The sequence below is a fragment of the Sceloporus occidentalis genome, unplaced genomic scaffold (assembly GCF_023333645.1).
Source record: "Sceloporus occidentalis isolate IW3139 unplaced genomic scaffold, rSceOcc1.0.p SCAF_2, whole genome shotgun sequence".
Lineage (NCBI taxonomy): Eukaryota > Metazoa > Chordata > Lepidosauria > Squamata > Phrynosomatidae > Sceloporus > Sceloporus occidentalis.
The window spans coordinates 229,162,974-229,180,039 of NW_028316982.1; the positions used below are offsets into that span (position 1 = coordinate 229,162,974).

At 42.1% G+C, this 17,066-nt stretch overlaps 1 long non-coding RNA gene across 1 annotated transcript in view; it reads right to left on the bottom strand.

Annotated features, from left to right (window-relative positions):
- Window positions 1–17,066, bottom strand: part of LOC149319775 (uncharacterized) — a 73,223-nt gene that overhangs the window by 49,429 nt on the left and 6,728 nt on the right. The window contains exons 3-4 of the long non-coding RNA XR_016280239.1: window positions 12,053–13,268; window positions 6,808–6,870 (exon numbers count right to left, since the gene is read on the bottom strand). This is a non-coding gene — a long non-coding RNA (uncharacterized LOC149319775). The remainder of the gene's footprint in view (window positions 1–6,807; window positions 6,871–12,052; window positions 13,269–17,066) is intronic.

Sequence of the window (17,066 nt, forward strand, 5' to 3'; positions counted from 1 at the left end):
CTGCCTGAAGGAAGAGGCCCCTCCCTCCTCAACTGTCATCTTGGCCTCAGAGGGAGTCATCAGGCAGACCCAGCAACATCTTGGACTGCCTGAAGGAAGAGGCCCCTCCCTCCTCAACTGTCATCTCGGCCTCAGAGGGAGCCATCCGGCAGACCAGCAACATCTTGGACTGCCTGAAGGAAGAGGCCCCTCCCTCCTCAACTGTCATCTCGGCCTCAGAGGGAGCCATCAGGCAGACCCAGCAACATCTTGGACTGCCTGAAGGAAGAGGCCCCTCCCTCCTCAACTGTCATCTCGGCCTCAGAGGGAGCCATCAGGCAGACCCAGCAACATCAGGGACAGCCTGAAGGAAGAGGCCCCTCCCTCCTCAACTGTCATCTCGGCCTCAGAGGGAGCCATCAGGCAGACCCAGCAACATCTTGGACTGCCTGAAGGAAGAGGCCCCTCCCTCCTCAACTGTCATCTCGGCCTCAGAGGGAGCCATCAGGCAGACCCAGCAACATCAGGGACAGCCTGAAGGAAGAGGCCCCTCCCTCCTCAACTGTCATCTCGGCCTCAGAGGGAGCCATCAGGCAGACACAGCAACATCTTGGACTGCCTGAAGGAAGAGGCCCCTCCCTCCTCAACTGTCATCTCGGCCTCAGAGGGAGCCATCAGGCAGACCCAGCAACATCTTGGACTGCCTGAAGGAAGAGGCCCCTCCCTCCTCAACTGTCATCTCGGCCTCAGAGGGAGCCATCAGGCAGACCCAGCAACATCAGGGACAGCCTGAAGGAAGAGGCCCCTCCCTCCTCAACTGTCATCTCGGCCTCAGAGGGAGCCATCAGGCAGACACAGCAACATCTTGGACTGCCTGAAGGAAGAGGCCCCTCCCTCCTCAACTGTCATTTCGGCCTCAGAGGGAGCCATCAGGCAGACCCAGCAACATCAGGGACAGCCTGAAGGAAGAGGCCCCTCCCTCCTCAACTGTCATCTCGGCCTCAGAGGGAGCCATCAGGCAGACCAGCAACATCAGGGACTGCCTGAAGGAAGAGGCCCCTCCCTCCTCAACTGTCATCTCGGCCTCAGAGGGAGCCATCAGGCAGACCCAGCAACATCTTGGACTGCCTGAAGGAAGAGGCCCCTCCCTCCTCAACTGTCATTTCGGCCTCAGAGGGAGCCATCAGGCAGACCCAGCAACATCAGGGACAGCCTGAAGGAAGAGGCCCCTCCCTCCTCAACTGTCATCTCGGCCTCAGAGGGAGCCATCAGGCAGACACAGCAACATCTTGGACTGCCTGAAGGAAGAGGCCCCTCCCTCCTCAACTGTCATTTCGGCCTCAGAGGGAGCCATCAGGCAGACCCAGCAACATCAGGGACAGCCTGAAGGAAGAGGCCCCTCCCTCCTCAACTGTCATCTCGGCCTCAGAGGGAGCCATCAGGCAGACACAGCAACATCTTGGACTGCCTGAAGGAAGAGGCCCCTCCCTCCTCAACTGTCATCTCGGCCTCAGAGGGAGCCATCAGGCAGACCAGCAACATCTTGGACTGCCTGAAGGATGAGACTTCTCTCCTTTAACTGTGTTTTTTATTGTATTATGATTTTACTGTACACCTCTATGATCATCGCGGAATAGCGGTATATAAATAAAACATATTATTATTATTATTAGGATTCTGTATTTGAACATTTACTCCATATAGGATTGCTGAAACTTACCAAGTTCATACTGCTAGCAGTATGGTACTTGTTCAGGAATATATTTGGCCATTCTTGTTTGAAGCTTGAAGAAATTGCACTATCCCAAACCTCCTGTGCAAACTATTCATTTAGTATATAATTTTCCTCCTGCTCCCCTACTCTTTCTCTCTCTACCTCACTGGTCATTGTAAAAAAAAATTTAGATTTCACTACATTAACATATGCCATAACAGACATTTCCAAAATGGAGAAATGTGCTGGCACCACCCTTCATGTCACCAATGAATGCTTATAAAACAATGTATAAAGCATCTCTTTGCTCTTGATGCTAAATTGCTTGGAAAAGTTCATCCTGTTTCTCCAAGCCTCAGTAGAATAATAGTGCTTAAGTCCTCTTTGAAAAGCTTGCCTGCCTAATTTCCAAGGCAATTAAGATCCTCAAATGACAAGACAAAGTCATTTTTATTTTTCTGCCTGCCTGCCTTAATTGTCTTGGGACTGACATGAAGAGAGAAGCAAAGTTCCTTTGCTTCATCATCACACACATCTCCTCCATTTAATGTACTATACTGTTATAGCGTATTGCTTGGCACCCCTTTGCTATACTTGGAGGGGGGGGGGACACTAAAAATGTTGATTAGATAGATTCATGAAGGGTAAAGCTTTTGATAGCTCCAAGTTCTGACAGGTATGTACTACAATCATAAATAAACTACTTTGAGGAGGATCAGAGGCAGAATGCAAATTAAGGGTTTCTTCACATCTCCTCTGACCTTGGTGAATGCTACATACAATATAACCATGCTGCTACTACTAGAGGATAGTACCTCAGGGCACAGAATGGCCACATGCACATTGCATTTTCCCACAAAAAGGTGCAGAAGGCATCATCAAAAAGAGGAGAAAGGGTGAGGTAGATGTGCATAATATTTACATATGTTAGTTTGTATGTATTGCTGCAAAACTAGAATCAATCACCACTGTCCTACATTGGCTACTTAATTATGCTGATTGGGCACAAGAAAGATGACATTTATTGGCCACTCCTGCCAGTAAGCAAGGCTGCAACAAGGACTTGCAAGAAGGATCCTGCTTCTAATTGTCACAGGCATGCTCACTGGTTGGAAGGGCCTGGAAACATCCTTCTCCTTTTGTCCCAGGCAGCTGATATGATCTTCTTTACCCAATGCAGCTTCTGGGTATTAAGATGGACTTGGGAGAGGGAGCACTTACCATCATGGCAATAGGGTCATGATAGTGATTATACAGAGAGCTAGCATTGTGTAGTGGTTTGAGTGTGGGCTCTGGAGACCAGGGTTAAAATCTCCATTCAAGTATAAAAACCCACTAGGCTTTTCACACTCTCTCGGTCTCAGAGAATGGCAATGGCAAGCCCCTCTGAAGAAACTTGCCAAGAAAACCCTATGATAGGTTTGCTGAATATGGAAGTTGTGGATCAATCATTCTAGGTTTACAAATGCCAAACCATATAATATAATAAATATAATACTATAATAATAATAACACAATACAGTATGTCTCAATATAACTGGAATCAAGGCTGTGACTGTGGAGAACAGATAGATTAGCTTAGCAACAGCAGCAGCCAATCACAAGCCAGCTGCCCTCAGCCAATGAGATGCTGGCAGGGAAAGTTCTGTTGTGGCAGTTAAGAACTTTAGATAGGGTTTGGTTTTCAGAGCAAGAGGGTCTTGTTACGTCCAGAGAGGGACAGTTATACTTAAAGTCCAGAAGTGAGGGACATATGGGGTAGAGTCCAGTCTTGAGGGACTCTTTATACACACAGAACTTCAAGAGAGGGAGTTGCTGTGGGGTCATATCCTTTTCTTTTTAATGATTTTATTAAGATTAAAACAATATACACATAGATATAGACACAGACAAACATAACAGCAAAAGGAAGCCAAAAGGAAATATACAAAAATTATATACAGCACAACACAGGAAAGGAGGGAAAAAACAAAAACAAAAGACATATACCTACACATAAACATTCAACATTGCATTCACATTACTTCCTACTGCCAGATTGGTATTGGATTTAAACCGAATTGCTTTATCAAATCATCTACTAAAAATAATGATTGATATACACAGCCCTTCCTACATCTATTGAAAATGTATTCTATATACTACTGATTTCTTCATTACTCCTATAAAATTCACTGGGAGTTTTATGATCCAGATTGTCTACCTTGATCTCTATTTGGTTGCTGAGGATGTATTTAATTATATCCTGGTCTTACATAATCAAATTAATCTAGATCCATGTCTAATACATTGGTTTTCCCCCATTTTTCTTTATATATTTTATTATTTCTTCCCAATCTTCTCTGTATTTGTTTGAAGATTCATTTCTAATTCCTCTCGACAATTTGTTAATCTCTAATAAGTCCAGTAGTTTAAGAATCCATTCTTCCACCGAAGGTGTGTCTTTCAACTTCCATTTCTAAACTCTAAAGACAGAGAAATTCAAACTCTTTTGGAAAATTGCCATAAAGCCAATACATAAACAAAAGGATGGAAAACCATGTTTTACCACGTAAAAGCAAAATACAATACTCTCCAACTTGAGCTTTTCGATATAAAATCTAAGAGTCACAGACAAAAAGAAAAAGTAGAGATTACACAACAAGAAAAAGCCTTACAAGAGCAAGTAGAAAGAATAAATAAAGAGGAAAAAGTAGCAGTCATGGACAATGAAATTAATAGGTCTGATTAGCCTGGTGGAAAATTGGCTGTGATCATAAGGACTAAAAAGAAAAAAGAATTTAGCCATTTGGCAAATGTATAGCAAGAAGGAACATTATTTTACAATATACAAAAGGTTTAAAATAATCAAATCTTGCATGGAAAGAACATTGTGAACAATGAGAATAGTACACAGAATAGTACAATTTAATTTAAACCAGGGAGATCCAAATTTAGATCTTTATTTAGCCACAAAATTCAGTGAATGGCCTGGCATAGCCATGCATTCTCAGCCTAACTAACTTTACACAATTGTTATAAGAATAACTAAGCTCTATGACAAAGGTGGGATAAAACTTGATCAGTCAGATATGGATCTAGAGTTTAGAGCAGGAAAACTGTCTGTCTAATTGGCACTCTGAAGAGAACTCAAAAAACAAAACGAGACAAATGTTTTGCTAATTAAAGCATGAAATAAGAACCAGTTCCTTTTACTGCACACTGCAATAGCCCTTGAAGCAGTATTGGTTTAATGGTTTGCATGTTGCAATAGGATTCTGGGGGACCAGAGTATGAATCCCTGCTCAGCCATGGAAACTCATTGGGTGTCCTTGGGGAACTCACACTCCCTCAGCCTAAGAGGAAAGCAATAGCAGACCCTCTCTTTAAAACATCTTGCCAAAACATTGTTGGAAAGTAGTTTGGGGCTTTTGTAAGTGAAGCTTTCAGCAAAATTCAAGCCATCTATACAGACAGAACAGTCAACGATTGTTCACCTATCATCCTACATCCAACAAGGCTTTTCATCAACAGACATTAAACTTTCCTATTATAGACACAGAAACAATCAAAGTCTCTTTAATAATAGATATTTTAGTATTCTGGGAACAAGAAAATAAATATTGAAATGATGAAGACAGAGCAAGAGATCACAAGTTAGAATTCACCAGGCATCTTCAGCTTATAGCTGAACACCACTGTTCATTTCTCAAAATCTTTTCATGCAACAAATTAATAAAAGACCTACAAAAGAATTTTGGTACTGCAGAGCTTGTTGGTATTAAGGGGTTATTAAAGACACAAATCAATTTAATTTTGAAGACATCAAAATCTGATTTCAGTCCCAGGACTAGTGTTTTTATTAGCAGCAACTGAGCTTGTTAACCTTTTTTCTGACTGTACCATTTATATGAATGGTAATTTAGGGGTCCTTTCAGTTATTTATTAATTACAAATATATAAAGGTAAAAGTAAAGGTAGTCTTTTGACATGAATGTCTAGTCATAACCGACTATAGCAATAGCAAGTACATTTCTGTACTGCATCTCAGTGTACTTAAGCACTCCTTAAGCAGTTTACAATGTGTAAGCTAATTGCCCACAACAAGCTGGATACTCATTTTAGCAGCCTTGGAAGGATGCAAGGCTGAGTTGACCCAGAGCCCCTGTCTGGTATTGAACTCACAACCTTGTAGTTTGTGAGTGAGTGACTGCAGTACATGTATGCTCATCTCTTACTAAGCTGAAGAGCCAGAGTTGTCCAAGGACTGCTCTGGTGGTCATGCGGGCAGCATGAATGCATTGAATGCTGTTTCCTTCCCACCAAAGTGGTACCTATTTATCTACTTGCATTTGCATGCTTTTGAACTGCTAGGTTGGCAGAAGCTGGGAGTAGTGACAAGAGCTCACCCCATCATGCTGCATTTGGGCCTTGAACTGCCAACCTTCTGATATTCTCATTGTCAGAATTGGCATCTTTTAATAGTTTTTAATTGGTGAGTCAGGAATTTTTTTTTTCATCCTAACTCTTTAATGTGTACACTGAACATATCATATGTAAAATATAATTAGAGTTGGAGGAAGGAGGTGTGAAAACTGGAGGAATAAGTCACAAAAACTAGAGGGAGGAACATCAACAGTTTAAGATATGCAGATGACAGCACACTAATAGCGAAGACTTGGAATGATTACGTAAGAAAGTTAAGGAAGAAATTGCAAAGTGCTTGTAAGGTTTACAGTTGGCCCTGCTAACACTACATTCACGTGTATTAATCCGAACTAAAAGCAGTCTTGAAAGCCACAAAATTCCCCCATTCCGAAGTCACGTCAGTACAAAAGGAATTTTCTATCATGTTCATACGTTCACTGTATCAATTTATTTTAAATCACATGACTGCATGTCTGGAGGGTTACTATTATTATTATTATTATTATTATTATTATTAATATTATATTGTTCTTACTATGCAAGGCTAGGTAACTGGTTGCAACTATGCTTTACATTTCCTCTGTCCTGTGATTCCGCCATGCATTTGAAAGTGTTAGCCTTTCAGGACCATAGTCTGGGAATCGCTGCTCTAGAGAAAGATGAAGAAGCACACACACCATTACCTAATACTTTACTTGGGTACTTACCCACAGCACTCCTGGTGATGAAACTGTTGCTGAAGTCTTGAGAGTCAAATTGGTTAGCATCACCTATAGATTAAAAACAGAAATAGTAATATGCTACTCAATGACCATGGTAGTTTGCTGTGTTCCATGGAACGTGTTCCTAATTACAGAAGGGAAAATAGAAATGACTACTAAACGCTCCATTATCCATTATAGTCCTGAACTCCTTGTCATCCACAGTAGTATGAGTGCAAGAGTGGAGCCTTCTACCAAAGGTAGTCCATAACATTGCTGCCCACTGGGAGCCTGTCCTATCGGAACATGGGGAATTATTATACTGAGAGCTAGGTACTTTGGATGGATTGTGGCATCTCTGCAGAGAAAGTTGGATAGCAGCTCATAAAAGGGCATGGCAGTTGTGACACAGTCACTCCAGATTTAAACAGACTTCCCTGTTGTGCTGTCTAAGAACCTTGCTTTTCATCCTTCACTCTTTCACAGTCTTCTGATGGCCCTTGTTCTGCATCTCACTTTCTCAAAGGTATTGATATTTCTGTGGCTTTCCTTCAGTTGCTCTTGGACCTTCTCTTGACCCCAAATTGCAATCAGGTCACAAATATCCTCCCTGCTCCACAAGACTCCTTCTTTTTCCATGGCTCATATGGGCATCTGCCATTATATAATGTGAAGTCATAAGAGTAAAACAAGATTAAATGTAATCTGTAAGCATACCTGTAAGATATGCTACACTTTGATGTGAACCTCCACCTACAAAAACTGAACTTTTGTTAAACAGCTAAAGTGCATTTGCCAGATCTCAGTGCAAACAAGGGAAATAACCTTTTATGGCAGGAATTATTAGCCCCCTACCTGGTTAGGTACCCACCGACAATCTGGCCCCATCCTCCAACCACCCCACCCCTTGACTGCACCCTGATCTTAATTCAGAATGCAAGCCACATGTTTTCAGAAACTAGTTCTTTTCAAAAACCAGATGATAAAAAGGTTTTCATATCATGTATTGATAATCCCTAGCATTGCCATCTGCACACATGGGTAACTGAAGTTATTTTGCTACCTGAGGCAGAACAGTAAACAGCACTTCCATCTTCAAGTCAAACTGCGTAGTAGCCAAAGCCAACCAATTATTTATTTTATCCCATAACTACCTTTCTCCATCTCTGGCAGTAAAAATGCAATAAAACCAGTATAAAGTAACAGTCTGCAAGCTATTTCATGACACTCCTACTTCGTTTCTTGACTAAGAAAATCACCCCACTCTTTATAATGTCAGGGCTGGCCCTGTCTGCACTCCCAGCAGGTTTTCCATCCAGTCTCGGCTTAAAAACCTCCAAAGAAGGAGACTCCACCACATTCTGAGGGAGTGTGTTCCACTGTTGAACAGCTCTCACTGTCAGGAAGTTCTTCCTAATGTTGAGGTGGAATCAATTTTCCTGCAGTTTGAATATATTGGTCCAGGTCCTAATCTTTGGAACATCAGAAATCCACATGACATCCCTTCCAAACATGGCTCTAAGTCACCTCTAAACCTTCACTTCCCCAGGCTAAGCATACCAAGCTCCAGACCCTTCGGCATTTTTTTCTTGTTGCAGTGCTTATGTATATTTCTGAAAGAATGTCATTGGTTATAATTTATTTGATAAAATCTTTTACAAATCACCACACTGGAAAACCCGTAGTGTTTCTTTCTGGTGGTACTGATTGGGAATAGAAATAGTATGTCCTCCAACTGTCCCCATTTGATAGGGATAGTCTCAGTTAGTCCTCTGTTTTCCCAATTTTCCAGCTCCTTATAAAACATCCCAGTTTTCATCTCCTCCTCCCAAATTCTCCTGTTGTTCTCCAATAATTTCAATTTTCTATAAAGGGCTTTGGAAATGCCAGAGTAGACTGCACTCAGTTAACTGGGGTGGGGGGAGGAGAAGAGGTGCAGAATTTTGCCCCTCCCAGTAGGCTGAGGCAAAGGCAAACTGCTGCAGGTTCTAGCTTGTGTGTTCTTCCTCATTAATAAATTTTGGCATCATGACCACACTCACTCTGATCTTGCTTGGCCGCATGTGCCCTGGTTTCATCTGTGAGATATAATGAGTATGGAATAAAAAGGACAGGTAGCTGTTGTCTGCCATTTCTGTACTTCTCCTACTTTTTAGAAAGAGGAAATAACAGTTGGTGACTGATACACTTCTGTAAAATTGCAAATGGACGTTATATTATGTGTCATATTGCCCCTAGGTCTGTACATAAGAATCTTACTTTTCCTCTATAGGTCTCTTAGCAACTGATTTCTCACTGTATATTGTCATGTTTGACTGGTTTGGCCTGTCAGGTATCCTCTCTCTGGCCTGACGCTCAGTAGTCTTGATGGTCTGGTCATTCCAATTGTCTTTTTACCACGTTCTTTTATTACAGTTTGTGGTCAACTGTCTATTTTCTTCTTCGTGTTAATTACCCACTTCTTTTATTAGTTGCTTATGAATAAAGTTGAATATTGGATCCTAGATAGGGAGAAAAGCAGGTTATTAAATAAATAAATGATTAAATGAATAAATAGTATTACCTACCTCAATGCAGCAGGGGCTGATGATTTCCATATCAGTGGAATTATGAATACATTCTACATTTTAGCCAGAACTAAAAGAGCTACAGTACCTAAGATGCTGTCCCTCACACTCAAAACGGATTTTGGATAGCTTATTTACAGTGGCTGTTGTTTTGTGGGCAGGCCAATATCTGCACATAGAGGGTTGACATAATTGTCTATCTCCAAACCAGGACAAATGTAAAAAAGACAAATTTGCCAAAGACAAATAATAATAATAAGACATGGATCCTTCCTTCCCAAGCCGGATTCCAAATTTTACAGTGTTGATTTCCAAACTTTGCAGTATATATTTCCAAGTTTGCAATGTTATTTCCAAGTTTTATTACACATTTCCTATTAGTTCTGTGCCAATTTGGTGTCGATATCTCATTTGAATTTGGATTGTCCATTGTGCCACATTATTTATTTATTATCATGAATATAGAGCACTAGAATTTGCAAAGCGCTTTACATAGCCTTATATACCCATGTATAAGTTGAGGGCAGGTTTTGGGGCCAAAAATCAGGGGTTTTGAAATGAAACATGGATAAGTCGAGGGATGTTGGGACCAGTGAAAATCAGGGAGCAAGTCTTTGCAGCCAGGACTTTCCCTGATCAGGAGGGGCTGATCCAGATCCATGAGCCTTCAGCCCTTCACGGCCATCCCATCTCTCCCGCCAAAACAGTTAGTCAAGTTCACTAGCCTTGAAACCTTGGGTTTCTCTAGCATTCCTGGGCTGCGCACATCCTCTGGTCGGCCATCTGGTAGGTGTGAATCCTGGCATTTGATGTAGTTCCAGGACAGTGCCCATCCTCTGGTTAGCCATGTTGTACCCTTGAATCATTGAGCATATCCGTACTTCCTGCGCTTCACGGCTGTTGATTCATGGGCAGGCCAATATCTGCACATAGAGGGTTGACATAACTGTCTACCTCCAAACTGGGACAAATGTAAAAAAATGTAGGACAAAATTTAGGCCCAAATGTAGGACATTTTAAAGAAATGGAGGACATGACCAACTAAAAACAAAAAATAAATAAATTTAAAAAGCATTAATATAAATGCATGCTTCTTAGTCATGCTCAAAATGGAGAACATTTTGACATTATTCCTGGACAGAAAGCATTAAAAATCCACTTTGGGGAGTAACTCTCTCAGAGTGGGCCCATGCCCCCATCCCAGGCTGATATCAACATCAACATCATCATCTTTGCCAGCCAAATGGCAGCCTTGTAGTCGCATACTGAAAGCATTAAAAATCCACTTTGGGGAGTCACACTGTCTCACCTTCAGAGACAGTGGTCATCATCATCATCATCATTAAAAAATTAATTTAAGTAAGAAAGGGTCCTTTCCTCCCACCCCCAGAGGCCTAGCAGGCCGAAAATGGTGCCATGTGCGCCAGGAAAGGGCCCTTTTCCTCCCCCTGGAAGACAAAGAGCTGTAAAGTCCGGGAAATAAACTTTAATCTCCATTAGCAGCACAAAAAGAAACCTCCTTTAAGATCCAGGTTGTCTCTCTCATAGCAAAAAAGGAGGAATGGCTTCTGTCTACATGGCTATGCCTCTGTACCATCTAAACTAAGAACAACTAACAATATCTTGACAAAGTATAGGCCTATGACTCCAACACCATCCTTTCTTTCTTTCTTTCTTTCTTTCTTTCTTTCTTTCTTCTGTTGGATTTTTAACACTTTTGGCTGATGAAGAAGTCAGTGTAGCTTTGAAAGCTTGCATCATATATTTTGTGCCTTTTGGTTGGTGCTATAAAGGTATCACTGTTTGTAGATTTTGGATGTTACTGCACTTGTGTGTATAATTGTATCAAAGAATGTTTTAATATGTGTGAACATTCTTGAGGAGTGTAATACTAAAAGGTCCAACTCCAGACGAACAAAAAAGGTTGGAATTAACAAATATAGTATGAGGCGGTGTTCCACTAATGGCTCTGAGCAAGTCATACTCTCATCTCTCTCAGCCTCAAGGATAGGTCAGGCAGCAAACCTCTTCAGAATAAAATCTTGTCAAGAAACCCCATAACAGGTTTGCCTTATGGTCTGTTTCCAGACACAATTCAATGTGCTTTTCAGTTATAAGTCTCTGGTGCCACAGCCACTCTGCAAACTACAATTCATGATCACTCCCACATCCCACCTAAGGATCCCACCACTTGCATTCCATTAACTAGGCCATCCCTTTTGGTTAGGATCAGATCCAAAATAGTTGATCCCCTTGTTGCCTCTTCCACCTTTTGGACAATGAAATGGTCTCCAAGGCAAGTGAGGAATTTGCTAGACCTTGACGATTTGGCTGAGTTTGACTTCCAGCAAATATCAGGATAGTTGAAGTCACCCATCACTACTACATCTCTCTTTTCTGACTGTGTGGTCATCTGTTGTAGAAAGATCTCATCCACTTCCTCAGTCTGACTTGGGAGTCTGTAGTAGACTCTCACCATAACATCCTTGTTGTTTCCCTCCCCTTTAATTTTTATTCAGATGCTCTCCACCTGGCTTCCGGGATTGATGTCCTGTATCTCTTCACTGGTGTAAATGTCCCTGACTTATAAGGCTATTCCTCATAGCTGACATTGCTTTTGGGCCGTTCCAGGTAATGTGTGTATATGTGTGTGTGTGTTGGAAGGAAAGAGGGAAAATACATACTGGGTGCTGAGAGTTGGTGCCAGGCTGCGGTTCTGACGTGGCTTCTTTCCGAGTGGCACTTCTCAGAATGGGACCAAGCTGTGGCACAGAATGGGGCCAGGTCTCCCGGTGATGTCATCAGGCTGGTCTAGTCAAATGCTTTTGGGCCGTTCCAGGTGATGTGTGTGTGTGTTGGAAGAATTATACATTGCATTCTCCTTTTTCTCTTGGTGAACTTCCGGGTCAGCGCCGGCCCTCTCATGGCTTCCTGGCCCCGATCCTCATGCCTGGCTAAAAAACCATATTGCCAGGGTAATAAACACACATCAACAAGGTCAACAGGCCAATGTATGCCAATATTATCCCATAGTCTGGGCAATTTGAGATCTGTTTCAGGTACTCGAAGACAGGACACTGGTCCGGAGGTGAATTCTGAAGCCCAAATTCTCATCCTACGATTTTTTTTAAAAGTGGTATTGAGAGTCAGTGGTGTCACAAAGGGAGAGTGAGGGGAGTATGAACCACACCAGGTGACACCCCAGAGGAGGGATGACTACCAGTTGGGTCCTCCTCCCCTTTGGTGCAGAAGGGGAAAATGCATCCCCTTCACAGTTGATGCCTTCTTCACCAGGTGACATCCTAGGTAGTGCAGCACTGCAGATAGTGGTCTTTATTCTCCTATAGCGGGATGAAGAACCCGACTGGAACCCAGCCTCACTCCCATGCACAGGCCTCTTACAGGTCAGATCATGTTGGGGTAGACCATGTCCCTGATGTCATTGTGCTCCTCCAAATTGGTCTAAAGGAGGATAAGTTCTCATGATATTTCTGGATCTCTGTTTATTGTTGTTGCTGCTTCCATGTTCTCTTGTTCTATTCTTTTGGGAGTATCTTACTACGTATTTCTTCATTAGGGCTCTTCCAAAGTTTCTTGTTCAGTTGGGTGACATGGTTAGCTAAGAGCCAGCATGGTATAGTGATCTGAGAGCTGGACTAGGACTCTAGGAGAGCAAAGTTTGGTTATGATACATCTCTGCCCGGATCTTCATTACTCCAACTCCACCATTCTTCCAAGCTCTTCGACTCTTCCAAAAGATTCTTGATCTTATCACCATGTTAGAGCACCATATTTTACTTTAACTGCCATGGCAACATCCTGTGGAATTCTGGGATAGCTAGTTCAGTGATGTAATGATTTATTGTTTATAAGTTTCTGAAAGCCACCTTGGGTTCTGCCCTGGAATAAATAAATAAAGTAAACAAATATCAGACATCTAGCCTGACACTGGCTCCATCCAGGGTACACTATAACGCCTCAGTTTAAAACAAAGTAAGACTTCGCCCTGAACTCTTCTCGCGCTCTCAGTTCCCACTGAACCAAAACTCTATAATCAAATCCTTTATAGCAACTGTCCCTATCTCAAATGTCCAGCCATCTTTTGCTAGAGGGGAGATTTCACTGGGTCCCTTAGAGTAAATACATCCTCTCATGTGATATCTCTTCATCAATTTTGCCAACTTTTCTCCAAGAGCTATGCAACTCCTATTTCTACAGCTAAATTAATTCTTCATTTCTCCTTCATTACTCCTCACACTTGGAACTTCCTTCCCCCACGAGCCTCACGGGTCATCACTTCTTTAACTAGTTTCAAAACTGAGTTGAGGACCATCCTGTTCAGAGAAGCGTTCCCAGGCATTGCGTGGCTGTTATTTGCTATTTGACGTTTAATTTGTTGCCTGTTTTATTGAACCCTTTCCTGTATTGTTATGTATTATTTATATGTATTATGCCATTATTTCTTAGACTGTATGTCATGGGCAGGTTTACTCTTATCTATTTTATTGTTTTGTATGTACAGTGCTGTGTAAATGAACAGTGCTATATAAATAAAGCATAATAATAATAATAATTAAAATGTACCCAACCATCTAATAATTTGGTTCTTTTCTTTTATTTTTTTATATATTTTTTTAAAAATTAAAGAGCTATCAAGTATTTATTTTACTTTATTTATTTATGGCTTTAGTAGCATTATAAAGTGATGTTGCCAGACTATTAAGCCTGAGAAGTTTTTAAGAACTCAACAGTTACACCAAATTAGAGATGCTTGCAAGAGTTGCTCTGCAAGTCAAAATCTGCTGAATTTATCCTCTTTATTGAGAGTGTACTGTAACTCTTTATTAGGTTTTACTTTTCTCTCTCATTTTTCTGCCTTACTATAGCAATCCAGCTATCAGTCTGCATTAGCAGGAGCCAAGCAAAGAAGACTGTTTCTAATGCAAAGCATCTGTATCTAGGAATCACAGAATTAATTTATGGTCCCCCTTCCTTGAAGCTAAAAAGGCTACTAACACTGAGTTAGGCATTGAGAGATTTATGGTTTACAATATATTAACATGCCCACACACTACAAAGATTGTCACATAACAACTGTATGTGATTGAGACAAATGACAGCACATGAATTTGGCTGAACTGTCTTGCATCCCTAGCTGTTCCTTGGTATAGGTTTTCCTACTCTGCAGCACCAGGGGATGCATTTAACCAGGCTTTCAAAATTACAGATCAAAAGCCTTGCTAAAGAAAGTCCCAACCCCAAAAAATCACACAAAGGGAGCATAAAGCATCATGGCATTGAAGTAAGCTGATGTGCTATCAAGCCTTCTGATGTCTTTTATGCCCCTTAAAAATAGGACCTGTGGAACCATATGAAAACAAGGGGGGAAGTGTTTTGAGGGGGTGGAATAGCTGCCAGCCAGCTTCTCCAAAATGTCATAAAATTCTAGGGCATTTTTGTTGCATCAGATTATCATGGCTACCTTTCCTCCATCTTTGAAATTAATATAAAGAGTGGGAAAGATACCTTGGCACTCTTTCTGTCTATCCCTCCTGCTGGTTACTTGTTGCAAGCTCAGCTCCTAAGAAACAGGAGTCTACATGTGATGCTCGTGACATGGTTCCTGTTTCTCATTTTGCCCTCTTACGTTCAAGATCCCTCCCTGAATCTGGAACTTAGACCTCAGAGAGTCTACTGCTCTTCTAGATAAGTGGCTATGTTGATCAGTGGGTCCAGAGTCATAAAGCATGACACATTCTCCTTTTCACTGTTAAATGAACATGTTCGTAGAAAATATAACAATAATAAAATAATAAAAATTTTATTTCTATCCAGCTTTTTGCCAGGCAATCAAAGCGGCATACAACAAGTTAAAATACATCCATATATACATAGTGCCCCCCTTAAAACAAGATTAAACAGTATAAGATTAAAAACTAGATACTAAAATCTGAATAATCCAAATAATAGTCATCATGGGCAGAATTCAATGGATGGGGAAGTCTTATTCGTGGCCGAGTATTTTATTCCAGGAAGGCCTGCCGGAAGAGATCCGTCTTAAAGATTTAATATATAACAAAAAAACAGACATTTATTTAGCCTTATGCTGATTCCACATTCACTGTATACAATAACACTTCTGTTTCAAACTAAGTAATATTTCTGTTTAACTTCACATTATCCCCAAACACACTTCAGGTTGTCTCCATTCCCCTCCTCCTGACTAGCGTGCACTCTCTGTTTCTGACTCCCTAATTCTGTTTCCTTCTGATCTCACTGTTTATCAGACTAGCCTCTAATTTCTATCCTTTCCCTCCTTCACAACATTCCAACAGTTGGCTCTAATCAACGTTTTAATGTACAGTGCCACAGACACGAAGGGATCCCCCTGCGGCCTCCTTCTCCTCCGTTTACCCAGCCAGCCTCCCCTCCTCGGCCGCCGCCCCTCGCGCTCTCGCCGCCCCTGTTGACCCTCTTCTACACTAGTGTTATGAGCTACTTCCTCAGATGCATTTGAGCAATATTTCTAAATGCATCTGAGGAAGTGGATTCCAGTTTTAACTAAAGAAGAAAAACAAATTGACACGGATACTTTAACTTGGATTTATTTAAAATCCAACAGTTTATGGCTTTTCCCACTCTTGGAACTTGAAGCGTCTTCAGGGCAGGGGTCCATATTCAGGCTGTAAGCCCCGTAGTCGGAAACTGCGCCTCGGCCCTTCTCTTGCCATACTTCTGTCGTGGTAAGTGACTTGTACCACTGTTGGGTACAGATGTCCAGCCAGTGGTGGGAGGTGACCTGCTGAGATCATGTCGTCAGATGTGAGGACTTGTGGCCGAACTTCAGGAGGTCTCGGTTCTACCATCTGGCGACCAGCTGGTTCTGGAGGCAAAGTGGCTGTATTACTCGCTAATTCAGTTCCTTCATCCGGAATGATAGCAGATTGGGCAGGTGTCCTTGGACGTGCCTGTACTGGATGTGGTATTGCTTGTGGGGCATTATTCCTCCATCCTCCATACCGGAATAATACAGTCATGTAAAGACAAATCAAAACGCTGCACAGGAGGAACCATTTAATCAAATAGTCACAGTTTCCACACTCCACCCGAGCTTGGGGATCAGTCGGTGCATATGAAACAAGGCATGTCCAGCTCTGACCTTCCATGTTCACTAAGTCATGGTGTAAGATGTCGGAGCATGAGCCCACAGCGTCCAGTTTGATCACTGCCCAGCACTCCACTGAACTGCTCAATGCTGGATAACCTTGCTTGCGCAATCAATGCATCATAAAGGGCTGCTGTTTCCGTTGCCTTTTGTAATCAAATAATAATAATAATAATAATACGTTTTATTTATAGACCGCTATTCCGCAATGATCATAGCGGTGTACAGTGAAAATTGTAATACAATACAAAGGTGACAGTTAAAGGAGGGAGAAGTCTCATCCTTCAGGCAGTCCCTGATGTTGCTGGGTCTGCCTGATGGCTCCCTCTGAGGCTGAGGTGACAGTTGAGGAGGGAGGGGCCTCTTCCTTCAGGCTGTACCTGATGTTGCTGGGTCTGCCTGATGGCTCCCTCTGAGGCCGAGGTGACAGTTGAGGAGGGAGGGGCCTCTTCCTTCAGGCAGTCCAAGATGTTGCTGGGTCTGCCTGATGGCTCCCTCTGAGGCCGAGGTGACAGTTGAGGAGGGAGGGGCCT